Source organism: Lolium rigidum, chromosome 1 (genome assembly GCF_022539505.1).
Source record: "Lolium rigidum isolate FL_2022 chromosome 1, APGP_CSIRO_Lrig_0.1, whole genome shotgun sequence".
Classification (NCBI taxonomy): Eukaryota; Viridiplantae; Streptophyta; class Magnoliopsida; order Poales; family Poaceae; genus Lolium; species Lolium rigidum.
In genome coordinates, this window is record NC_061508.1 from 43,177,309 (window position 1) to 43,204,825 (window position 27,517).

At 44.5% G+C, this 27,517-nt stretch overlaps 1 long non-coding RNA gene across 3 annotated transcripts; it reads right to left on the bottom strand.

Annotated features, from left to right (window-relative positions):
- Positions 1-8,192: 8,192 nt before the first annotated feature.
- On the bottom strand, positions 8,193-11,375 carry LOC124671919. 3 transcript variants are annotated; one of them, XR_006992695.1, is made up of 5 exons: positions 11,207-11,375; positions 10,554-11,099; positions 9,379-9,585; positions 9,012-9,117; positions 8,193-8,353 (listed from the first exon to the last, which is right to left on the bottom strand). It is a non-coding gene; the product is annotated as an uncharacterized LOC124671919 (long non-coding RNA). The 3 variants fall into 3 exon arrangements; XR_006992694.1 differs by having other exon boundaries at positions 11,199-11,375; XR_006992696.1 differs by having other exon boundaries at positions 10,534-11,099; positions 11,199-11,375.
- Positions 11,376-27,517: the final 16,142 nt, after the last annotated feature.

The following is a 27,517-nucleotide window of genomic DNA, read 5'->3' on the forward strand; positions in this document are numbered from 1 at the left end:
GACTTGAAGGAGTTCGACAGATGAAGAAGGAGTTGGCGACGTCTATGCGAGCTAGGAACGTCTTCCCGGTCGGTTGCTCTGTAGGGTTATGGCAGATGACTTGGGTACTTGCGCTTCTGAAGTGATGATGCTACTCTGATGTTTAGTTAGGCCCTTCGAGGCTATTATGTAATTATCGGTCATGTGACCATGTTGTAATTTTTCTTATTCCGCTTTGTAATTGGATGGTGTAATTCGATATCAGTTCGGTTATGTTTTCACGGCGCACTGATCATGGGATCGTGAACTGTATACATAACAGGGAATTTCGGACAGCTAGTCCGGGGTCCCCACATACTTGGGGCTCCCTACAGCTCTGGGTCGGAATACAACGGCGGCGTTTGAAAAGATTACTACACAGGTGAAAAACCTTGTTGGAGGTGTTTGTGAAAAGAATCTCAGTATGGCTGGCAGGGAAGTTCTTGTGAAATCAAATGCTCAAGCAATTCCCACTTACTAGATGAGTTCTTTTCTCCTTTCTAAGAACACCTGCAAGAAGATTACATCAGCCATGGCCAAGTATTGGTGGGGTGGTGATGGTGAAAAACGCAAAATGCATTGGAAAAAATGGGAGGACATTGCGATACCAAAAAGTGAAGGGGGAATGGGTTTTCGGGATATGAGACTTTTTAACATTGCAATGCTAGGCAAGCAAGGATGGCGGTTACTTACGAATCCGGACTCTCTTTGTGCTCGTGTATTAAGGGGTAAATATTATCATGACAAAGAGTTCATGCAGGCAACAAAGAAAAAGAACATGTCTCACACTTGGAGAGCTATTCTGATGGGGAGACAAGCTCTCGAGTTGGGCATGATCAAGAGAATTGGTAATGGTAATTCTACAGATGTGTGGAAGGATAAATGGATACCCGGTGTTCCAGGATTTAAACCATTATGTAAAGGCCAAAATGCTACGGCAAGGATAGTCTCGACCCGATGATAAATGATGGCTGGAATCATAATGCCTTACAAGAAAATCTGCTGCCACTTGATGCTGAAGCAGTTACTCGAATACCATTGGGGAAACTTGAAGATGATCAATGGGCCTGGGCGCCAGAGCATAATGGAATTTATACTGTTAGATCAGCTTATAATTTGTTATCTCGGGAGGCACAAAATAAGAAAGATAAAACTGAATCATCCAATGCAGTCCGAGGTGATCCTTGGAAATCAATTTGGAAATTACATGTTCCACCAAAGATTCAATCATTTTGGTGGCGTGTAATCCATGATTTTGTACCGGTTCGAAACAATTTGAAAAAACGTCATGTTGAAAAGTTGAGTCAATGTGTTGACTCGTGGAGCTGAGAGGGAAACAACTTATCATACTTTGGTGGAGTGCACTTTTGCTCGTTGCTTCCGGAAAGAGATGAAAACATTGACAGGTATTAAACTCCCTCCTCTACACCCCTGTAACATGGGCTAGAGATATACTTGGATGCTGCCATATGCCCTTCGATCATATTAGTGTAATCTTGTGTGGGATGTGGGCTGTGCGGTGTGAAAGAAATAATCGACGACATGGCGAAGAACCTAGAACCCGGAGAGCTGCCTCGTAGGTGGGCGATTGATACTTGCTCTTGATCCGGCACAAGAGGCAAAGCCAAAGGCAAAAGTGAATACGGGGTACGCGTTACTAGAGGATGGACTAGGCCGGAAGCTCGGTGTGCTCAAATTGAACTGTGATGGAGCTTTCAATGGAAATGACCATACGGGATCAACGGGCTGCATTATTAGAGATTCGGACGGAAGGGCACTTGGAGCGAGAGCCCGGTGGTACGAGGCACCGTCGGATGCACTCGCACGGAGAGGCTTTGGCGGTGAGAGACGGTGTTACTTTCGCGAACGTTGGCGCACTTGCAATTTAAGAGTGGAGACAGACTCTCAATTGCTAGTGAACCTGTGGAGAAAAAGGAAGAATCATAGGGCAGAGATCACACCAATTCTCCGTGAGATCGAGGAGATTAGTAAGGTTTTCAATTCTTTTGAAATCTCCTACATTTCTAGAAATGCTAATTTGGCAGCGCATTATTGTGCCAAGGAAGCATCACCGCGTAACCCCGAATGTATGTGGATTGGCCGAGGGCCAACATCTGTAGAATTGGTGATGCAGCTAGAATGTAATCCTACATGATATTTAATAAAGCCTTTGTTTTCTCAAAAAAAAGAACTTGGGCGGAAGTTCCGGTGGGGCGGAAGTTCCGGTCCCTCGGGGCGGAAGTTCCGGCCTGATGCTTTTTCCTGGGCGCTGGAGGGCATCTTGGGGGCATCTTGGAGGAATCTGGCCGGAAGTTCCGGTCCTGGGCGCTGTAGCTCCATCTTCATCATTTCCAGCTCTCTCTCCAATGGCTTGGTCTCCACGGCTTGCGTCTTGGTCGATGTACCTGATTGAACATAGGGTATTTGCATGAAGTAGCATGCCATCCAAGGGGGTATCAAATGCATATGTGGAAAGGAGCGAATTCACCTCTTGGTGTAGGGCTTTGGCTCGAGCTCGTGTCATTGGGCCACGAGGAGGGCTTGTCGGTCTTGATGTAGTGTCGACCTTGGGTAGGGCTACATCATACCCCTTTGTGACACTTGGTTGAAACATATGTTATGCAATGATAATCCATGTAAATCCAAGCTAATTAGGACAAGGTGCGAGCACTATTGGTAATCTATGCATGAGGATTGCAACTTATAGGATGTCTTATACATAACACATATGATTTATTACTACCGTTGACAAATTTGTTTCTATATTTTCAAAATGAAAAGCTCTAGCACAAAAATAGTAATCCATGCTTCCCTCTGCGAAGGGCCTATCTCTTACTTTATTGTTGAGTCAGTTTACCTACTTCTTTCTATCTTAGAAGCAAACACTTGTGTGAACTGTGTGCATTGATTCTTACATGTTTACCTATTGCACTTGTTATATTACTTTGTGTTGACAATTATCCATGAGATAAACATGTTGAAGTTGAAAGCAGCCGCTAAAACTTATATCTTCCTTTGTGTTGCTTCAAAGCTTTCTACTAAGAATCTATTGCTTTATGAGTTAACTCTTATGCAAGTCTTATTGATGCTTGTCTTGAAAGTACTATTCATGAAAAGTCTTTGCTATATGATTCAGTTGTTTATTCATTGTCTTTACCACTGCTTCGAATCGCTGCATTCATCTCATATGCTTTACAATAGTATTGATCAAGATTATGATAGCATGTCACTTCAGAAATTATCCTTGTTATCGTTTACCTACTCGAGAGCGAGTGGGAACTAAGCTTGGGGATGCTTGATACGTCTCAAACGTATCTATAATTTCTTATGTTCCATGCTACTTTTATGATGATACTCACATGTTTTATACACACTTTATGTCATTATTATGCATTTTCCGGCACTAACCTATTGACGAGATGCCGAAGAGTCAGTTGTTGTTTTTTGCTGTTTTTGGTTTCAGAAATCCTACAAAGGAAATATTCTCGGAATTGGACGAAATCAACGCCCAGGGTCTTATTTTTCCACGAAGCTTCCAGAAGACCGAAGGGAATACGAAGTGGGGCGACGAGGCGCCGACACCACAGGGCCGCGCGGCCCGGGTGGGGCCCGCGCCGCCCTATGGTGTGGGCCCCTCGTCGGCCCTCCAACTCTGCCCTTCCGCCTACTTATAGCCTTCGTCGCGAAAACCCCGGTCACCGAGAGCCACGATACGGAAAACCTTCCAGAGACGCCGCCGCCGCCAATCCCATCCCGGGGGATTCAGGAGATCGCCTCCGGCACCCTGCCGGACAGGGGAATCATCTCCCGGAGGACTCTTCATCGCCATGATCGCCTCCGGATTGATGTGTGAGTAGTTCACCCCTGGACTATGGGTCCATAGCAGTAGCTAGATGGTTGTCTTCTCCTCATTGTGCTATCATGTTAGATCTTGTGAGCTGCCTATCATGATCAAGATCATCTATTTGTAATGCTACATGTTGTGTTTGTTGGGATCCGATGAATATGGAATACTATGTCAAGTTGATTATCAATCTATCATATATGTGTTGTTTATGTTCTTGCATGCTCTCCGTTGCTAGTAGAGGCTCTGGCCAAGTTGATACTTGTAACTCCAAGAGGGAGTATTTATGCTCGATAGTGGGTTCATGCCTCCATTGAATGCGGGACGAGTGACGGAAAGTTCTAAGGTTGTGGATGTGCTTGTTACCACTAGGGATAAAACATCAATGCTTTGTCTAAGGATATTTGTGTTGATTACATTACGCACCATACTTAATGCAATTGTCCGTTGTTTGCAACTTAATACCGCAAGGGGTTCGGATGATAACTCGAAGGTGGACTTTTTAGGCATAGATGCATGCTGGATAGCGGTCTATGTACTTTGTCGTAATGCCACCGATTAAATCTCACAGTAGTCATCGTGATATGTATGTGCATTGTTATGCCCTCTCTATTTGTCAATTGCCCAACTGTAATTTGTTCACCCAACATGCTATTTATCTTATGGGATAGACACCACTAGTGAACTGTGGACCCCGGTCCATTCTTTTACATCTTAAATACAATCTACTTCAGACTCTGTTCTTTACTGTTCTTCGCAAACAAACATCATTTTCCACACCATACGTTTAATCCTTTGTTTACTGCAAGCCAGTGAGATTGACAACCTCACTGTTAAGTTGGGGCAAAGTATTGTGATTGTGTTGTGCGGGTTCCACGTTGGCGCCGGAATCCCTGGTGTTGCGCCGCACTACACTCCGTCACCAACAACCTTCACGTGTTCCTTGACTCCTACTGGTTCGATAACCTTGGTTTCATACTGAGGGAAAACTCGCTGCTGTACGCATCACACCTTCCTCTTGGGGTTCCCAACGGACGTGTGTCAACACGCCAACAACACCACGCCACCCGAGAGAACGTCGATTTGATGCCCGAGAGGTGCCACGCGGCCCTAGTCTGACCGGGTTGATGGGTCATCCGACCTCCTCCTCTGTGCCACGTGTAAGATCTAGCCATGTATCACACGAACTCGACGCTCCATCAACGCTTTTGAGGCTCCCGCCGGCCTAGTTCATCTGCCCCACCATCGAAGTTGGCTCCTACCGCCACCGGCCGACGAGCTTCGCGTTGCACACAAGGTGTTTGATACTTTGTGTAAACTGTAAGATTATTCTTCTTTTGTAGGTAATTTGTTTTCTAGATTTTGTTGTTGTGTTGTAGTAGTAATTTGACACAAGTATTATTGAATTGTACATGAGTTCGAGCAAGATTTTGACGATGTATGATTATTCGACACCTGATAAGGATTTTGACATGGATGAAGAAGAAAACGTTGCAAAATAACAAGCGACAAAAGCACGATGGTTCTGTTATTGGTCGTGAAAGGTTGTGGTGGGCTAGGTTTAACGGACACAACCGGTTGATGCTCTACTATTTTGCCGATTCGTCGGTGTATCCTGAGATACTTTCACAGCCGGTTCCGAACGGGAACGGAGTTATTCAAACACATTGTGGAGTCTGTGAAGTTGCAAGACACCTTCTTCGATGAAAGGAGGAATTGTGCTGAAGATCTTAGACATTGCACCTACCATAAGGTCACCGCCGCATTTCCAAAGCATCTTTTATGCTACTACTATTTACACGCGCGATTCTCTCGCACAGAATAGGCGCCCATCTTCTAACCTTGTGTCGAGGGTGCTCCTCGGCAATGCCCTCCGATAGGGGCTTAGGGTTGGTGGAATCCTGTAGGCTGACATGAGACATCGGTTCGCAGACAAGCGGGGAGAGCGATTTACCCAGGTTCGGGGCCCTCGATGAGGTAAAACCCTTACGTCCTGCCTGTCTGTTCTTGATTATGATGATAATGGGTTACAATGGGGTGCCGAATAGTTCGGCTGAGATCTCGTCGAGTTTGGCTAAATGCTAAGGTAACCTAGCTTTAAGCTTCTGCTTGCTAAGATCGCTAAGATTGGTTGTGGTCCCTCGACAGCCCCTCTCCTGGCCTTTATATAGGAGGCCAGGTCTCAAGAGGCCTAGTCGAGTACGACTAGGTTTACAGTAGATCTATCTCTAGACTTTCCTTATTCGGCTCCTTCCGCATCTTGTACTCCAAGGTATCTTCCGTTGCATCGTCCTAGCGGCCCACCTCGCCACCGAGTGTCTTCATGGGCCCCCAACTAGGAAATATAGGGTAGGGCAACATTGGTTACCCGAAGGGTAATGCCCACGTCAGTAGCCCCCGAGTGTCTAGCCGAAGGTAGTTCGGGAAGAGACTAAAGCATTCCTCCTCGCAAGGTTCTTCTCCTTGATTGTTCTTGAATCTGCATCATCTTCTTCTGTCGGGTGCGCGTCAGCGCTCCCGATGGGAGTAGCCCCCGAGTCTAGGTACGGATGCTTGCAATCCATGCGTAGACTCAAGTTGTACCACTCGAACATTTTTCTCTGTCGAAGTTTGTCTGCAGGTCTTCGTAGGTCATCCGATATATTTTCCTCATGCAAGGGATGATAAGTAACGTGCCCAACTTTTGTTGGTTAACCTCCGATGGCAAAACAATGTTACCCTACACAGAATCAAGTCCCCGGGCATGATCCTGGAGTGCAAAAAAGTTCCTTCGGGTGCGCGTCAGCGCTCCCGATGGGAGTAGCCCCCGAGTCTGGGCACGGGTGCTTGCAACCGAGCGCAGACTCGAGTCGAACTATTGTCCCTTTCTTCAAGTCTTCTTTTTATCGGGTGCGCGTCAGCGCTCCCGATGGGAGTAGCCCCCGAGTCTAAGTGCGGATGCTTCATAGTCTGTGCTTAGACTCAAATTTTTCATCCGATAACTTTTCATTTTTCCTTTGAATACTTTTAGCATTTTTCATGACATCATCGATGACGCTCTACTGATATCTTGATTCTGACTGACAGGACGTAACCTGCTGGGCCTATTCTCTGTCCGGCCCTTTTCGCACAGTCATCAAGGCGTCTCCTCGATTCCTGCAACCTTCAATAGAAAAGATTACTGAGTGGACCGGAGGCAACGACACGTGCCCCACTCAGTTCTCAAGTCCCCCTTAAAATCTCCAAAGGGCGAAAAAATCCCTAATCCTCTTCCGCGTTTTCCGTAGCATCTCTTCGTTCTCCTCCTTCTTCCTCCCTTCGCTGCTGCTGCGCCGCCACCACTATTTTCCCAATTTTCCCCGGATCTCACAATGGTGAAGAAGAAGGGCGTTATTGCCACCGCCAGTTCTACTAGCGGAGGCGCCGCCGCCAAATCTTCCTCGACTCTTCCGAAGGGAAGCGCCCCGAGCGCTCCTCTCCCAACTCCGGCGCCGCCTGCCGCCAAGCTCGGTGACCAAGCCCGGAGATTGGGTAGCGTCGACCGTCACCAAGCGTGACGAAAAGAGATCTCAAAGCCTAGGATTAATCTCCTCCGACGAGGGGAATGTGATCTTTCCAGGTGCGATTTCTCGGCCTAATCCCCCTGCTGGCTTTACCGTGATGTTCTTATCGTTCCTATATCGAGGTCTTTCGCTTCCCGCTCATGAATTCCTCCTCCATCCACTACAAGAAATATGGTGACTTGCGACCCTCCATATTAGTCACTGAAAGGTCATTGTGCGCCATCTATGACCACGTCGTGACCAATAACTGTTGGTCGCCAGTTGAGCGTCACTGACGGCGCACAACGACCTTCTTATTTAAATGGTCGTAGAGACTATGACCAAAATTGTTGGTCATAGATTCTACAACCAAAATGTTGGTCACCGGCTATTTGGCTTATCCACGTCAGATCCAACGTGGCAAATACTAGGTGGCAAATATGTGACCAAATCAAATGATCGTGGACGAAATCAGCCCAATCCAGCCTGCCATCTACATGGGCCAAGCCCACAAAACAAGCCTTTCCTTTTCCTCATCTCAGCCTTTTACAAGACGTTTCCTTTTGGGCCATTGACGTTTTACTATTTTAGGCCTTGGCCTGTGTACAGTCCATTTCTTTTAGGGTCTTTGCCATTTTGATTCGTTTTCTTTTTGGGCCACCGCTTTTCTACAATCTATTTCTTATTTGAGCCTCGACCATTTTCAATAGATCAGTATCACTCTTCAGGTTCTTATTTCTCACAGTTTACCAACGACAAAATTTTCAAGCAGAATAAGAAGAGCACATACAAAATTCTTGAAACAATAATTCTTGAAATAGTAGCCAAAATTACCATAGTAGACTTTTACAGTGTTCACAGAACCAGGTTTCCTCACTACAATATAACTGGCACTATTATAAGTAGCTACTCTTTGCTTTGTGGGGCATCAGACTTCATCTTTCTTCGACCTGGAGCTGACATGGAACTCCTATAAAAGAGAGAAAATGCCACACTTATAGAGCTTGATGAACATAATATTTACTAACATGCGTATGATTAATTTAGCAAGGCAAAGATGGCAAGAATTACGGACACTTAATCCAGATAAAAGATACAGGCCCTTGCATGTAGTAAAAGCGAAACCAACCTGAGGCAACTTCAAAGTAATTTAGCCAGTAGCTAAAGTGGCCCCATGTCTAGTGCACAAGTCTGATGACAGAGTGCAGGGAACTAACTTTTCAAGGGCATGCCCAGCAAAGTAAATCCATATCTGCACAAGCAAATCAAGGGCCTGCGCAGCTAACTCTCAAGCTTTTTTTCCTAGGAAGAAAGTAAAACCTACCAGATCATGTGGTCAATTAACAGGGAAACAAGAGGACAAAGATGACAGAACAAGATAGAAAAATTAGTGATGAAAAGTGCTACCGATTTGTATCATCAGCAACCATTATTAAAAACATTGAGTATTACTGTTAAAATAATTTTCAGAAGAAAATGGGACCTTTGTATATTTAGTTTGTATAAATGATTCTAACAGAAGATAATAGGATTGAAACACAAGAAGTCAGGGAACAGGCAAACAGTGCAAGAATAGGGAACAATCAAATAGCAACTCGACCAAAGAAACTTGCAGAGAACTACATTACCCAGTCAGATAAGAGTTCATCTGGGAAGCCAGAGCGAAGTAGTCTGTTGTATTCACAATATCAATGTTGTGCAGATATGTGGACCTCTTCACACATCAGTGTAAGACTGCAAAGCAATATGTCACGATGTTAACTGGGATACTAGTGCAGCTCAATTATAATCATGCAAGGGTGCCAATACGGTATCTCAAATATTTTATCAGAATATGGGTGAGACCATGTGGGAAATGCAACAGGCTGGCCACATTGCAATTGATGCCAGGAAAATGAACATCATATGTACACGAAGGTGGTATTGGGGATTATTCTGTTATGTAACTTTACTATAACAGGAATTACACGAGGTAAGCTAGAAGGCAACAACAACCTTCTCCGAGCAAGTTCAGCCAAAGCCAAGCAGCCTCCATGCCAGGAACCATCGCCCTTCCATATCGCTGTTGTCCATTTCTTCATCACTGTCTTACTTGATAGCAAAGACATAAAAGTAACCAGGTGATGTGTACTTCTACAGAAGCACAAACGGCCAGCAAATCACGAAGATGCATATTTAGTCACTCCAACGAATAAGCTGAAACTGCAATTGGCAAGCATACATGAGCATGTGTACACCAATTCATGCACCAATATAGAGTACAGTCAAGATTTAATATGCCAGAAAACTTTCAAGTGTAAACTGGGCTGAATATACGTACATCTCTGAATAACTACCAGGAGTACTAGTCATGTACTCATGTGTACCAGATGCTCATTTCCAGAACTAGCAGGTTTCACTTTCACTACCATTTCAGAACTAGCAGGCTTCACTTTCACCAGTAGGAGTACATAGCTGGTTACAAGTTCAGATGTGCACCTCAACAAAGCTTTTGTATATGGCAAGATACACCATATGTAAAGTGGGTTGTGGCACATGAGTACGATTTCTCTGAATCCTAAAAGCCTTTGTTTGTTTGATGGTGAATTTAGAATAAAAAGATTCAGTTTAACTATTTGCACATGGATGACCCGCAGTTCAGATTTGCAAGCAAGCAAGGCACGCAACAATCAGACCAGCCCTATACTAACAATAGCAGAATCAAATATTCCTCTTGGTTAAGTTGTGCCAGTGGTCTTAGTCAACCCCGACTCGACTATGTATGCACTGGTACTAAACTTTAGGAAACAATAAACTCCTACATGATGTACATCTGCAGTTAATCAGAGAAACAGAAGTTCTAGAGCATTTGTAAATTGAGAACATACATTTACTGCAGTTTCAGAGATTAAAAGTAGCAGCTTTCAGTTTCAAAACAAGCCACTGTATAAAAAATTCAGAGATATAAGCATGCAGATTTAACTTGGTTAACTTCTCACTCAAATTATTGTGTACTGGATGGCATGAGCCAGGATCTGATCCTGGTTCCATAGGCATGACTAGGTAATGCATTCAAAGAACACAAATGCTTACATTGTAGTGCAATCATACAGATCCATCAATCCACGAGGCAAAACATGTGAATCCAGTAAGAGAAACAGAAAGGGCTACCTATTTTGATCCTGAGTTACTTGTTAGTGTGGCCCTCTATAGAAGAGTTGACCCAACGTGTATCAGATGCTCTCGTAGCTTGTCCTGGCCGGTGAGCAGGACCACCACAACGGCTTCACCGTTCGTGCTACCAGCCTCCTGAACAGCGACAACAGCCATCAACACAAGGTGTGGCCCGTTCTTCTAGGGGTGGAGCCGCTCCATCTCGAACGGTAGCCTTCGGATCCGGCACCGGGTAGATAGGCCACACGGCCGCAATCAGCAAGTGCATGTGTAATGGATCTTGTTCACAGCGTTGGATTGGATAGATAGACCATACCTCTCTGGCGGATCTGGAGCGGCGTCGTTGCTTTTCTTCACGGTGGAGGGAGATGAGGTACGTGGCGAGTAGGTCGAGGAAGGCACCGACGATGAAGTTGTGGATCCTCTTGTCGTTGGAGGCGTCCACATCGTGAGCGAGCACCGACCGCGTCGGATCCCCCAGGCTTGAAACGGCGCCGCCTTGGGAGGGAGTGGAAGGCGCCGAGCTCCTCCACGCTGCCAGCCGCCTCGGGAGGAGAGGGGTGCTGCACAGAGAGAGACTGGTAGTAAGGTGGGAAGGGAAATAGAGAGAGGAGCCCTGCCCGGTGGCTAAATCCGGCGACCCAAGACCAGATCTGACGGACCCGTTTACCAGTTCATCATGGAACGAGCGCCGCCGCGAGTCTGTCCATCTCAGCATACTGGGCAAGGTGGCTCTGCCGCGGATCATGATGGGAGTCACGACGGAAAATCTAGGACGGCGGTGGAGAAGAGGGAGGGGCGACGTGGTCGCCATTCCTCTGCTTGTGAGGGGCGGCGGCGTATGAGGACGGGGAGAAAATAGGTTGGATTTCGCTTGCCCGCGGGTGGATGGGTGGGGACTTTAAAAAATATTTGTTCGACCGCGCGTGGGGTGTGGCGGTGGCCATGTGGGCGGGACATAAGTGAAATTTTTCGTTTCGCAAGGCGGGAAAAGGGAGGAGGTGGCGCGTGTCCAATTTCCGTTCCCGCGACATGTATTTTGATGCCTAGTAAGAAGCCCCACGTGGCATTGGATAGATTGTATGGATCTCGTACATTTTAATCCTAGTGCTATCTAGCCACGTAAGTGTAAGTTTTAACATGTGCCCTTTTACTTTTAAATTTTTTTTGTAAGTTTTAACACATGGACACGACATGTAGGCAAAACTGGTGATGTGGCTAACCAATCATTATAAGGTATCATGAGTTAGTTGGCACGACCATTTAAATTGGTCTTAAGTTGGTCGTAATCAGTTTAAGATAAGGCCGCATACAGTATCATATTCTCGGTGACCATTTCGTGTAAAGAAAATTATGACTTTTCTGATCAAAATGGTCGTACAAAATCAGGGTTTGGACCTCCCAAGGCGGCTTACAACCAATTAATGCGAAATGGTCGTAGAGCTATGACTAATTTACATGTGGTCATTGTAAGAAGGTCACTAGTTAACATATTTCTTGTAGTGATCTCTTGCGAACTTACGAAATCCAATTATGGCAACTCACTCCCAACTCAATCCTCCACGTTGATGTGTTCATCACCCTTTGCGAGGCGTTTCTGGGTATCAAACCTCACTTCGGGCTGTGGAAAAAGATCTTCTATGTGAAGAGATACAGCAGTAGTAATGGATTCTTTGTCACCGGGGGAGTAGGGTTTGTAGCCCGTTCAGAGGTTAATTACTTCAATTTCCCAATGCGAGAATCTGTGCAAGGGTGGAGGCTGAAATGGTTTTACGTTAAGGACTCCCTGTCACCCGAATCTCAGCTTCCTTGCTTTGCCGATGTCTCCGAAGCCAAGCCCAAGAATTCCTGGAAGAACATTCTCTCACCCGACGAAAGAGTAGCAGCCGAAGAATTACTTTCCAAATTTCTTCGAATCAAAGAGGCCGATGGCCAAACTATGGTTGGCACAGAGGTGGCAGCGGTGTTCTTGAAACGTCGAGTCCAACTAGTCATGGCCAGAGTTCACCCGATGTGGTTGTACTCAGGTCCAAAGGATGAAACCAGGATTAATGCCGCCGATCTGTTGGAAAAAGAGTTGCTTAACGAAGTCCGTCGCCTTACTTCCTTTAGCCAGGAAGACTCGATCCCGTTAATATCTTCTTACACTCCTCTTGATGCTGATCATCCGCCACCAGAGGTAACCTTCTTTTGACGTCCTTACCATACTACTTTCACTTAGCTAGTATGATTGCTTTTATTCTTACTTGTTCTTCTTTTCGACGAGCCCCCATAGCCTCCGGAAACTTACACGATTCGCCAAATGATATTTCGAGGGAAGAGGCTCCTCGGTTCTCGTTGATTTTCCCACTGCCGAGCACGCAAGCCCAGAGAGTGAGCGTGATGATCCGATAGATTCTGAAACTGTTCACACCGACCTTCCTCCTTCAGCCGACGATGCTTGCGATACAGAGGGATCAGTGCACAACGATGACGCTGATCGTGATGCCTTTGTTAATGCAGCTGTGGAGGCGACCAGGGTTTCGCCCGCGAAGAGATCAACCGGCGGCTTTGCCGACGAAGACGATCTCTTCGACATGTAAGCGCTTTTTTCTCTGATGCCTTAGCTTGTCCCTTTATTCTTCGCATTCTTTTCGTAACTTCTGTCGACCATTTCCTTTTTATAGTGACGACGGTTTCGCCGAGCCTCCGCCTAAGAGGGCCAGATCTGATGCTATTCCGCCGGCCGCTGCTGCTTCCGAAGCTTCAGCTCCTAAGGAGGCTCCCACGGCTCAGGCGTCGACTGCTTCTTCCCTTTCCAAGGGAAAAGATGCTCCTGCCGCCACCACGACTCCTCCTTCTGTAAGTCCTTTTTAAAATACATCGTGGATTTCTCGAAATGTGCCTTTTCCGACGATTCTTTGCAAAACATCCTTTTTCCCTTAAGGATCTCCGAGGTGTTATTTCCTCTTTGGAGGCCTTCGCTTCCCGGTTCACTTCTGCGGAGGCGGACAAGGTTCGACCGCGAAGGAAGTCGAATCCTCTTCCTCGAAGCTGGAAGGCGCAGTCAAGATAGCTGCCAAGGCCCGCCAAGAAATTGATTCCCTGAAGGAGGAACTGGGTAAGCTGAAGGAAAAGCTGAAGGAGGAGGAGGCGTCAAGGTTGGCTGCCGAAGCTCAGGTAGCCGAAAAGGATGAACTCCTTCGCCAATCTTCTTTGGCTCTACTTGGTAAGCTTTTTCATACATCTCTGTCGATTATTATTCTTATGGATTTGTTCCTTTATCAATGATCTTTTCCAATTCAGTTTCTTGCAGAGGCCGCCAACATTCCTGCTGCCGCCTTGGACAAAGCTCCAAACAATTCTCCGGCAAATGGTGTGTCGATGGCTCTCGCCTCCCACCAGCTTACGCGGGAGCTTCTTGAAAAAGGAAAAGGTGCCCTGGCGCGGATGCACCTGATGATTTTCCCCAAGATCAAGCAGACAAAACCCTGGGGCAGCTGATCGATGTCTTCGCGGTTGACACCAAGGAGGTTATCGAGGTATTCAAGCGTACTTCGCGCACCAATGGTGCCCTCCTTGCCTTCCAGCTTATGATGGGTTACGGCTTTAAGGGTGACATCAAAGAAATGACTAAGGAGCTGCCGAAAGAGCAAGACGGGCAGTTTGTTGACTTAAGCACCTTTAAATCGTCTGCCCTTACTTGTGCTCGCCAGCTCCTTGAGCTAGTTTCGTCAAGGAAGTCGTCGGCTGGACCCAGTTTATCGACTCGAGACCCAAGCCCCTTGATTTTTGTAACAAACTTACGCTCAAGCCGATACGAAACATTGTTCTCGTCGCAAAACTTATGCTTGTAATAAACTCCGTGCTAGCAATGTTGCTAGCACACCTTTGTTATGATATTTCTACTTGCACTTCTCCCGATGGGAGTTACTTCGGATGCTCAACTTGGCCATATCCGTCATCCTTTTTAACGTTGTTTCCTGCGAGTTTTCCCGGTGCCCTCATTTGTCGAAGACTCTTCGGGTGTTCTTCCCGAGGGTGATCGGATCCAGCGTATGAAGGATCGGATCACTCAGATGGAAAAGGACATGCGCAGCACTTATGCTTTAGCTGCTATTATCAATAAGAAGAGCGAGATTGCAGCCGAAGTGGAGCGGTACGCTCTTACTGAGCTACATAAAGCTACCGAGAGTTTGAACTGTAAGCTTCCTGATTCCTTTGTCCTTTTGTCAACAACGCCTTGTCTGATCTTTTATTGATTCCTTTGCCATTCATAGCTTTGAACCGAGCGGAAGAGAACAAGCGGATTCACGAGCGAGTGCATGCTTTAACCCAGCTATCCTCATCCGAAGAGATTTTCTGGCGGGAACACTCGAAGGCTTCGGCTGTCGCAAAATTTCGGGATCGGGTTCGAGCAAATCCATCATTTCTTCGACAAGTGCTACAAAGCTATGAGGGTGGTGTGGAAGACGATGTTCCCTTTAAACGCAGCTTCCCCTACGCTGCTGTCTTTGATGTCCGAGTTTGGGAACGCCAAGAAGATTCAAGACTTGGTACGAGCTCAGGTTTTCGCAGGGGCCAGGTTGACGCTTGCCCTTGTGCTTGCATGGTACCCCTCGGTGGATCTGCTTGCTATTGCCAACGCTGTTGGTGACTTCGATACTTTGTATCCAAAGGTGTTGCTTCCTGCCAATATAATCGTCGACAAGCTTGAAGGGCATTCGAGGGTACCTGAGGAAAGAGAAGCTCCACAAGGGTAATTTCGTGGATTAGGGTTGTTTTTGTAAATAGGTTAGTTTGACTGCTTTATCCAAGTGTTAGGATTGTTGAGCCAAGAATTTTTACTCGGTAGATACATGTATATGTACTTTTACCGTAGTGGTGCCGTTGGCGATTTTTGAGGGAACAAATCTTAATTGTCCGCTTAAGAATTTTTCGTATTCGTTGGTCAGCAAATGTTTGAGTGATCAGCTCGTGTTGCAGGTCTTGCTAAACCCGTTGTATGCGCAACTTTGCTTTCAACCGATGTATGTTGCGACAGTCACTCCCGAATCTTTCGGGTGTAGTGGTTGTGCCGATGATCCTGTTGTTCATTGATATTTTCATAAGTAAAATATTGAACGTAGGTTGTGTTTATATGTATTTCCGCACTCTTGCTATTTACGGCACTCGTAGAGGCATCTATAGCTGAGGGAAGGATTAACATCCTTGTTTGCTTTGTGTCTTTTAGCACTCGTAGATGCCTCTTTTTTTTTATGAAGCACGTTCATCTGCCGCGTGCTGGTGATGCGGCTTTAGACGTTTTGAAGTACTGCAAAACTCAACAAAGGATCGAAACTTAGGTTCTCATTAATAAGGTAAGCACGAGACTGGAGGGCGAAAAAGGAAGGCCTCGTTTATATAAAGGGAAAAAATTAAACGCTAATAAATTGCTTAAGCAAGGAAGGGGTTCTTCTCATCTTCTGCCTTTTTCACCACGTTAGTGGTTGCTACGGTGTTGTTGACTTCACCAGGGGTCTGGGAAATGATTGCCAGTGTCTTGCTATCTCCTGTGCCTTCTATGCCGTCTGCTGCCGAAGCTTTTGCTGCGGAAGCTTCTGCTGCCGAAGCTTCTGCTGCCGAAGCTTCAGGAGCAAGGTTGGCTGGCTTCTTCTTGGTTTCCCTCACATGCTTTTCCTCCTTGATTTCTCGTATCGACAGCTTGGGCAGAGGGTCGACAATTTCTCGTTGTGGCCCAAACTTTGCAGCAATCCTTTGAAAGTCGCGATCACAATTGTCCGAGCGTGAGAAACTTCCATAGACTGTGACGTTCGTCCCGCTGTTCCCAGGCATTTTCAGCTTGAGGTATGCATAGTGCGGCACAGCCATGAACTTGGCATAAGCTGTTCTCCCGAGTATGGCGTGATACTGTGACTCCCAGTTCACTACCTCAAACTCGATCTTCTCTTTCCTGAAATTGTCGGTTTTGCCAAAGACGTCGTTCAGGTAAACTTTGCCAAGAGAGTAGCCCGGTGCAGTTGGGAGAATCCCATGGAAGCGAGTGTCCGTTTCTTCTAGCATCTTCATGGTGATCCCCATACTTTTGATTGTGTCGACGAATATCAGGTTTAATCCGCTTCCACCATCCATGAAAACTTTGCTCATCTTGAACCCCCGATTTGTGCCTCGACTACTAAGGCAGCGTGTCCCGGTTTTGGTATGGTCATCGGGTGATCCGCTCGACCGAACGTAATGTTCCGAGAGGACCACTCGACATACTCGGGGATGTTTGCCATGATGCTTTCTCGCCGAGTTAATCTCTCGGGTGAGCTTCTTCATCTCTCTTCTTGAGACACATGTCCTATGGATCATGCTCATCTGCCCCCGTGGTGGCGGAAACGCCTCGTTGGGTTGATGAGGTTGAGCCTGCAGGACTTGGTGCTGCGGTGGAGGTGGAGGTGGTGGTGGTAGCGGTTGCTGGCCTCCCTGCTGGATGAGTTTATGCATGTCAATGAACTGCCGACAGCCCTCGATTAGGTGACTCGACTTCGTTTTTCCGTCCTTAGAATCGGTATACGAGTGCAAGTAACGGGGAGCGTTGATCCGCTCGGCGTAAGGCAGTTCGGGGGCCCTCTCGCGCCGAAGTTTATAATTGCCACGGTTCCCGGAGTTGTTCCGATTACCGTCCCGTCGATCGTCTCTTCGTCATCATACCGATCATCCTGCCGATCAGAGTACCCTGCGGCTACCAGGTTGTTGTCATCATAGTTGCGGTTCTTCCTTCTCTTGTGGCGATCCCTTTGGCCACCCGAGTCGTGCTTCGGCTGGTCATCGTCTTCGTCGTCACTGCGCTATCGTGGCCTTCGCACGTTGTCCTCGCCATCAGCCCAGCGGTTGGCGATTTCCATTAACTTGGTTATGGTTTTAGGCTTTTTACGCCCGAGTTCTTCTATGTAACTCTCACGTCGGACGCCGTCGCTGAAAGTGTCAATTGCTCTATCGACAGACACATCTTCGGCAGCGTTTAGGAGTTTGGTGAATCTCCCGATGTATGAGCGCATCGACTCCTTCTGCTTCTGCTGGCAGTTCCGTAGCTCTTCAATCCCGACGGGTCTCTTGTATGTTGCTTGGAAATTGGCAACGAAGGCGTCTACTAGATCGTCCCATGATTTGATGGAACCCTTCGGCAGCCCCCTTAGCCAGGCTCGCGCTGAATCTTTGAGATAGAGCTGTAAGCACTGCATTGCTGCTATTTGGTTTCCCTTATGTAGTATTACAGTCTGCAGGTAGTCATCTATCCAAGATCTTGGCTCTTGCTGCCCATCGTATTTGGCAGCGTCGGTAGGCGTAGGCTTGAACTACCTGGGCGGCATTGCCTCGCGGATTCTGTGACTTAAATAGTCGGCTCCCCTGAGCTCGCCGTCGTACTCCTGATCCTCATCCGAAGAATCGCTGTCGTTCTCGTTCCTAGCGGCGCGTCGTCGCCTCGCTTTGTCGATCCTTCTCTGGGTGATTTCATCCCCAACGTCTCTCGCATGATACTTCGAGCCGCTGCCCTGCAGCGTGGTCTTTTCCTTTTGTGGAACTAGATTATTTCCCAGTATCGCGAGACTTTCCAGGGCGCCTCGATGAGCTTGGGCCATGGACCCTTCAGGGCGTTGGTTAATGAGGTATGCAGCAAGGTTGGCAGTTGCTCCTGCGACGGTTTTCGGTCGTGGCATGCATGCGGTGTCCGTAGTCATAAAGGACTTGGTCAGGTTTGACGTGATTTCTCTGGCATCATCTTCCGAGAGCCTGGACAGACTCGACCTGTGCTTACCTGCCCCTTGAGTATTCCGAGAGGCGCTCGCCTGCGAGCCTCTTCGCCGCTCACTGGATCGATCTGCCGCAGATAGGCGTCTCTCGAGAGAGGCTTGTTCCTTTGACAGGTGCTCCCGATTTTTCTCTAGTATAGAGCGATAAGCATTGAGGGTTCCGACTGAGGTTCCTGCGGGGAGCGGTGTGTTGTTGAGTACTACTGCCCTGGCGGCTGCCCACTCCTCGTCTGCGATGGTGTAGTCGCTGTCGTGGTTGCTGGCGCTGTTGTCGAAACTCGCCCGCCTACTAGAACGAGGAGTATGGTCTCCGTTTCCTCTGTGCCTTGTGTTTCCTGTGTTATTGGCGACACAGACCTGATGGTGCGCCGTTCTTCGGGTGGTTCCTTGGACGATGCTATCGATACTGTCCTCTCCCAATGAATACTGGGCATTGCAGATGAACGGCGTGTCGCTCGATCCCAGCCCGTGCCTGGTGTCGCAGTTCAAGCAGTAGTACGAAGTTAACTCCGAAGATGTGGGATCGTCGGATCCTACCGACATGGAAGACACGGAACGGGGAGTCGAGGGTGCGGGTAAACTCGTCGAGCCTGTCAGGCCAGCCGAAAGGTCGAGTGATGATGACGCGCTTGGACTCATCGATCTGGAAGTGGGCGATTCCAGCAGTCGAAGGATTCCTTCTGCGTTGACGTTGTAGTGGACGCTGCCGAAAGTCATCTCCATGTTTCCTTGTAGATCTGAGAAGTTCGAGCGAGAAGAATCGCTGTGTGGGGTGAACTCATAGGAGCCGAACCGAATCGGGCTTCCCAGGTTTGGCGATGACGGTGTCGATGAAGTTGCTGATGAAGTGGCCGGTGAAGTCGCCGGTGTCATGATTGGATCTGCCGATGACCGATCTTGTGCCGACAGGCTTCCCACAGACGGCGCCAATTGTCGAGGGTGCTCCTCGGCAATGCCCTCCGATAGGGGCTTAGGGTTGGTGGAATCCTGTAGGCTGACATGAGACATCGGTTCGCAGACAAGCGGGGAGAGCGATTTACCCAGGTTCGGGGCCCTCGATGAGGTAAAACCCTTACGTCCTACCTGTTTGTTCTTGATTATGATGATAATGGGTTACAATGGGGTGCCGAATAGTTCGGCTGAGATCTCGTCGAGTTTGGCTAAATACTAAGGTAACCTAGCTTTAAGCTTCTGCTGGCTAAGATCGCTAAGATTGGTTGTGGTCCCTCGACAGCCCCTCTCCTGGCCTTTATATAGGAGGCCAGGTCTCAAGAGGCCTAGTCGAGTACGACTAGGTGTAATATCCCAGGTATTGGGGTTACAAAAAATAGAGGAAACATATGTGTGCATTGCATTCATGCATAGAAAATCCGAGGAATTTTCGCGCTTTAAAGTAAAACAGTCACAAGAATCGAAGTTTCACTTGACCTTGATGGAATTGAAGTAGATCATCAAGTCCAGTGCTATAAACCTCAATGTGACCTTTGCTAAAACCTTGTTTTGGGTAGAGATGATTTGATCTAAGGGGTTAGATCAAATGGAACTAAAACTAACCAATAACACATTAATCAAGGATCAACCATTTGATCTTCTAAAAGATCATAGTATGGTATTCCCTGCCATAACATATGGATATCTATTCAACCGCAAATCAGGTAACAATAAAATGGAGAAACAATTCCTGACTTATCTTTTTCATGTCTTAAACTAATATATGTTCCTACCATAAGCCTCATGGTATTCAATCCACTTCATTCCGGGATTCATGACAAGGAAATCAACACTAGTATTGTTCCCTATCATACATCAAAATCTAGAGAAGAGAGAGTTCTAAATCTATTAGAGAAGCAATGGCAACACTTGAGCCAAACCCTTGGATATATATCCATATGCTCACATCATTATCTTTAAGAAGAACCATAGGATATTGTTCAAGACATTTCCTAGAGAGAGGAACCATTTATGATAACCATAGATCTTGATGATCACATCATTATCTTTGGAGCATAACCTTAGGGTATTATATAAGTCATTCCCAAACGGTAAGAAACCATTGATACCAACTTTAGCTATACCTATCAAAGAAGCAAGAACAACTCTTGAACTAAAGTATTAAGATATAAAGCATCTCACCTTGGAGTGGTGACATGATCTAGGATCAAATGGAATAATACCATATCCATGAGTTGATGAATTAAGGAAGATACTAATCTAACTAAGCTAGAAAAGTGGAGCCTTAGCCTAGATACCTAAATAGATCGTGTGAGTACATCATAGACCCTAGAGTAATCATGCCTATGCAAGAGAATACAAGTTGTCTTTACACTCTAGTTGTTTAAGCAAACACTTGATCTTGAAAGTGAGAACCATATGTCATGAGAGATCTATACCTATTTAGAAAGTATTACCAACGCTTTATTTAGAATCCTAGAAGATAATCCAATCCATTTATAAGAGGGAGAGGTTAACTACATTCTAAATCAACTAGAGCGGTAATTTCATGCGAGGGCAGCAAAAAGTAAAAAAATTACATACCTTTATTTTGGGAACGGTTTCTAATAAATGAAAGATTAGCTTTCCAAATATCTAAATCGCTACATGGAAAAGACCTTTAATCAGAGATTGTAAAATATAAATATTTGTATTTTATACAAGAGCGCTAAGTGGTAAAAACAATATTTCTACTTGCCTATATATGTCAAAAGTATATTTGCAAAGGGGTAGAAAACCCAAAACATTTGGATAAGCATCCGATCCATCGGAGGCAACCAACAACAATGGTTCTGTCCACACTAGCTGGTTTTACATAGAAGTGCCCATCAAAAATATTGACTATGGTTCAACACAGCCGAGAGTCACAAGCAGGTGAGTCATCTGGTGCCATGCAACCAGCAGGAGCTGGCAAGCTTTAGGACCAAGCCTTGTTGTACATGCCACGCACTGGTCCTTGTAAAAATATCAGGATAGCATGAGCCGACTATGGGGGAAGAAAGAGACGTAACCAAGTAGTGCTACTGTGCCACGTCGTAGTAGCAGATCACCATATATCCACTGAACATCTCTATCGTCTCATCCAAAGAAGCCAAGAACCAAACCCAAACCAAAGCCATGGCTGCGATCTAAAAGAGAGCAAGCACCGGGGAGGAAGAGATCTGTTCAGTTGCATGGGCAGAGGAGAGGAAGGCCAGGACCAGTGATAAGCTGCAGCAAAGGAGGCGTTCACGACCGCCGGCCGGACGGCCGAAAAGAGCAAGTGAGAGCCCTAGGAGAGTTAAGGGGGCCAAATTCCACCAAGAGCCTGATTTAGGAGTTCCCTAGTACTACAGGTATATTTGGTATTAGTCGCACCATGTTCAGTACCTTTTCTTTCATGAACGAAATCCATTGATTGTTGTCCTGTTTCGGTAGTATAGATAGGCTTATTGCTTGTATATAAGTGGGAATCCGATGCGTGGTGAGGAAGTTAGAAAACCAACGTGAGAAAGAGGGACTTTGGTTTAAAGTGTTCAGGTATTCAGCAGCAACTCACTGTTTTGCAAATAGTAATCAGGTTAGAACTTGTCCCTCGGCATCTAATTGCACGCATAAATCTCATGCGAGAGGTTATCTAAGAGTTGCCCTGCTCATCATGCTAAAACAGTAGTAGCTACATAACTATCAAGTGCAGTTTATAAATTTGATTAGAGTTAGATGTTCTTTAAATTTCTGCAGCTAACCTTTGACTGTGTGTGGTTTTAGTTTCGATGTACAAAAGCTACACGAGCAATTGAACCTATTTCCTATTTAAAGTCTGTGTGACTAACTGAACTTTTGCACACATATTTCTGAACCAAGGTTTTGATAAGCTAATGTCCTAGAATTTACATCAGTAGTGTATACTCGATGATTGATTCCAGGGGAGTAGTTTCAGTCATGTAGCTTGTATATCTGTTTTTGCTAACTGGAAAAGGTAAACGCATCCCTGATCTGAGAGTAAACGTATGCTCCTATTCTTGGTCGTTTGGAGCGGATCTGCTACTGTGTATACTTTGCCTTGCTTAATTGTTTGATCAATAAAGGGTGCAAATTCGAGAAAACCAAAACAAGCTATTCTAACTCCGAAATCTAGCATCACACATGATTTTTTTTACTAACACTAAACATCTATGTTTCTGGAGCCGCTCGTTCGGTTCACCTCGTTGAGGTGCATCGAACCCACTAACCACGCCGTGGCGAGAGCCTTGAATCGGCGCCACTATCCTCGGCCGGCCAGCTGAAGTCGTTCGCCGGCGAGGCTAACATGGCTAGGGGAACTCATGACCGGGTCAGCCTCTCATGTAGCAGTCAACGTGACTAGGACATCGTTACATATAGCATTTTTTTTTAATTCAAATTTTAGAAAATGCTCAAACTTAATAAATTTAAAGCAAATTCATTTTAAATCATAAAAATACAAATCAGGTATCAAAATGTTTAAAAAAAAATTATCTATTAAAAATATAAGATTAAATTTTGTTTTAACAAATGAAAATTCAATTATTAATAAATCTTGTTTGTGTCTTTTATTTTATTCTAAATTCCAAAAAAAAATGACTAATAAGAAGTAATATTTTGAAATGTTAAATAATTGTATAGAAACTCAAGAAACTATTAAAATAAGATTTTATTGTTATCAGTCAGTCACATTATTAATTATTAATTCCTAAAAAGGAATTTATTCTAACTATTATTCTCTAAAAATATTAGAAATTAATAAAAATGATAAAATCATTATAACTTGTATTTAAAAGTTTTTCTCCAACTTGAAACATTATTCAACAAGGTAATACTTTAAAAAGAACAAGAAATAAAGTGAAACTTAACTTGAGTATAGTAACACTTACAAACTATAACTCTAAAATCCTAAGGCAATATTAATAGTGATCACCTTGTCTTAGAAGTTATCTTTGGATTTTTATTAAGCAAGTGACATGCATGCTCATGTTATGCTAGAATATCACCAGTTCCAAATACGGATGAAGTTATTATTCCATGTCTTCATTTTGAATAAGACCTTATATGACCAACTAGGACGACCTCATGGTGAACTCTAATTTGATACTTTCATGTCATCACCATTAATCATCATTCATTGGTATAATCCCACTTTGATCAAATAAAGTAGCATCCATCTATTAAGATGTACCTTAAGTGCTCATGCTCAAGTAAATCATCCAACTACTATATGATTAGAAGTTCATTTCATTTAAAGATCTACCTCATATTTACTTAATGAAACCCTTGAAAAGGAATTGTAAACCCTAGCTTCTATTCTCCAATCCATCAACCTTATTTATCCCTATTTAGCATCACACCATTGTGATGAACTCTAATAGCAACTATGCTTAATATTTTGCATCATTTGCCATACACCCTAAACCCTATAAGTACTTCATAATTAGGAATCATCCTATTTAGGAACCAACTATGCTCTACTTATATATCCAATAGCAAATCCAAGACAACCTCAACCTTAATTGTAATACTTCTTATTCCTTAAGAAGTATGTTCTTCAAAAGTTATTCTTTTGAAGTAAATAAGGAGTAGCCATCAAACCTGCTTAATAGGATCCATAAACCCTAGCCAGCCATCACTAAGCAAGGTATACCAACCTTGATAGCAACCATGTTTAATGAATTGCCTAAGATGTACTTCCAACCTTGTTAGGATCCATCTAATCCTTATTCCAGTAAGATACTTGGAACTGTAGTCAACCATAGACCCCACCAACCTAATTATCATACTTGTTCTTTATTAAAGAACATGTTCTTAAAAAGTTATTCTTTTGAAGTATATAACAAGTAATCATCAACTATACACTATAGGACTTAAAATTGACAACTGCTCTTTACCTATTATACAACTACTATTCCTTGGTGTGCATGATTGTTACTATGCATTTTACCACTTGTTTATGATTCTAAAACAAAACAACCCTAATAAGAACCTTGTTTGTGAACCACTCTAAAAGTGCAACACACCCTAAACAAATCATTTCAACTCACTAATCCTAAATCATCGGGGTTAGGTCACGCTTAGAGCGATTGCATCTCATACTTATGCATGATTGCATCCTTGCCAATCTTTTAAACATCGTCCTTACCGGACGATGATGCTATTTCAGAATTTGGAGTTATTGCGTATCGAAGACCTTGACTGCATAATCTTGCAGTCAAGAAAGGCAAGTTCATCACTTGCTCATGTCATTTGAGTATTTCTATCAAATTACTTGCAAAGTATTATGGTTATCACTGTTGCATAAAAATCAAAACCACTACTTTCATAACTATGAATATGACTATGTGGTGGGCAATGGAACCATGGATTGTGTTGATATGGTGGAGGTTCCATTGCACGGGCTTATATCCATCTAGGATTAAACAACAAATGTCGCCGAGTGATTCTTGTGCCGTAATACCCGTGTTAACCATAAGATCCGGAGTGGGACGGAGTAGTCAAAAGTGTTTCCACCTCTCGTTCATCAACGGATGCGCTTTACCGTAGACACTTGTATCTGTCAGGGCAAGCGGTTGGCTGGGGAAGCCTTAAGTCCCCACGGCATAGTCCGTAGACACTTGTCGCTCGAAGTGCAAGCGGTTGGCTGGGGAGGCCTTATGTCCCCACGGTATTGCGGTCTATGATGGGTTGCAGCTACCGGCGAAGGAGTTTGGTTAACGAGTCCCAAACCGTTGTCGTGGTCGGGGTCCACCCGTGAGTGGGAATAATGGGACCGGCGAGGACCCAGGGTCGGGGTATGCAACAACGGGTGGGTGTTCGAGGTAGCGGAGGAACATGATTGGCTAGACCTTATACCGGGCCTCACACCAAAGGAAGTGTGGACGAGCACGCGGCTCGGTTGGCACCAAGGTTAAGATCTCTTATGGGTAAAGCAACACACCTCTGCAGAGTGTAAAGAACCGTGACCTGTCACTCCCTGTTCCGGATATGGAACTGCGAACGCGGCCGGAAAGGAACTCCATGAAGTTCTAGTAAACCGGTGAAGGCTGACGGACATAGTTCTTCTGAATAAAAGCAACCTTTTGAAAAAATGGTTATGAAAACCTGCATTGGTATTAGACTTTCTGGTCTAATGTTGTAGCTAGTGCATTAAACACCTCTTTCCTATAATGAACTTGTTGAGTACGCTCGTACTCATCCCACTCTTAAATCCCCTGCTTAGATATGGAGGCATCAAGGGAGGAACTACAATACAACTCGAAGGCCGAGGAGTCAACAACTACTTCAAGGGACGAGGACCCTCGTCGAAGAGTCAAATACTACATCCAACGAGGAGAAACCTAGATTAGCCATAGGAGGGAACTAGCTTCCTAAACATAGCTCCTATTTAGATAGAATCTATTCATAGCCTCTATAGCTAGTTAAATACTCTACAAATAGAGTTCGTGTTAGATTTAGACTACGAGTCATTCTTCTGGAGTTTATTTGCAGTTTTACCTCATTGTAAAGTAGGAGGCTGTGATGATCTTATGTAACAGAGTCAATGCTCGTAATTCTATAGACATACCTTGGACCCGCATATGTTTCTGTTGTACCACTCTGAGCGATATAATACTAGTGGAACGGTGTTTCATTGGTGTTATATCAGACTTGCATACTACACCATGCAGTGGTATGCCGGGTCACCATAGTTGGTATCAGAGCAAATGCTTTGACTCTAGGATTAAAACCCTTTAAAGGAGACCTATAGGATTGGTAGTGTCTATAGGAAGTCATCTTAGTTAAACCAAATACTTCTTATGACTTGAGATGGATATTCACTTGAGAATAATCCTGACACACTTGAGTCAACATTTCTTACCTATATTTCCTAAGTAATATTAGCTAGCTAATCTCAAATTATGTAGGATACACTTAAGACCCCAAAATAATTATGAGTAGACCACAGTTGGTATACAATACATGGTAGTCCAAAGAGAGGATACAACCATAAGGAAGATATCATATTGGAAGATGTGTACCAACATATGTTATGATTACGTAAGAGTTATCCAGACCTGTAATAGGAGTAATATCAAGTGATGATGATAATTAAGATATCCTAATAGAAAATATAGACCCAGATAAGTAATGAGTAAGTAAAATTTTCTAGACGTGTGAAACAATTGATAATAAGTGACAACTCTGAGTTATGTGAGGTAGTATAGACCATGAAGAGTCAACCATGGGAGGTAAGGAAGAGAGATAGGAATAAAATATGCCTACTTACATGGTAGAGATAGAAATCATATATGATTCACCTAATAATCGTTATGTGATAGACTAGAATATCATAAATACTTAGGAGGAGTTTGATAAGAAGTTAGACGCGAAACAATAGAGTAAGATCGGTGTTCCCAAAACCATGGGAACTGTGTCAAGCACATCATGACCATAGTCTTAAGATAGAAACACTTGGAAGTATAGGAACTATATCCTAATAAATATGTATTCAGAGTAACCATATTAGAACTAGTGGTATCATACAAAATAGTCCTCAATAGCCCGTATATATGGAATCATACTTTGTCAGTACTTCCAAACAAAACTAGGTTAACCTTAACGATCCTAGACCACTTTGTTTCAAGTTTATCTCACTGCAATTGTGCAATAAAGGTAATTGTTGAGACAAATAGTAGAATCCCATATACTCGTGCTAAGTATCACGATATAAACCTATATTATGTGGTGTTATATACTACACATCTCAGCCTAATGTTTAGAGATGTCTTACTCAAATATTTTATTCAGGCTTATGATGGTGTGTACTATAAACACAAAGCTGAATCTTCTTGGATTTTATTGGATTTTTATTGTTTGAATAGATCCATACATGAAGTTTGACTTTGATATGCAAATGCATGTTGCTATATCAAGTTCTTACTTAATGCTATAGATATAGAGGGTAATGGTATTCGTGTGAGGAAGTGACGAATTCTGAAGATTCTGAAGACAAGATGAAGGTTCATCAGAAAAAGGAAGTAAAGTTGTGGGCTGTAACCACAATACTCTGAATGAAGTACAATCAGAAACTCATGCTTACCTCAACAGAGGAGTACTTTAGTACATAAGAAGCATGAAGGTGAGAAATATAATAATTATGGTGAAGCTAAAGCAGATCCATAGTCAACATAGAAGAGGGAATGCATGGGAAATCACTTAGGATACTATAATCATAGTGTCAGCTAGTG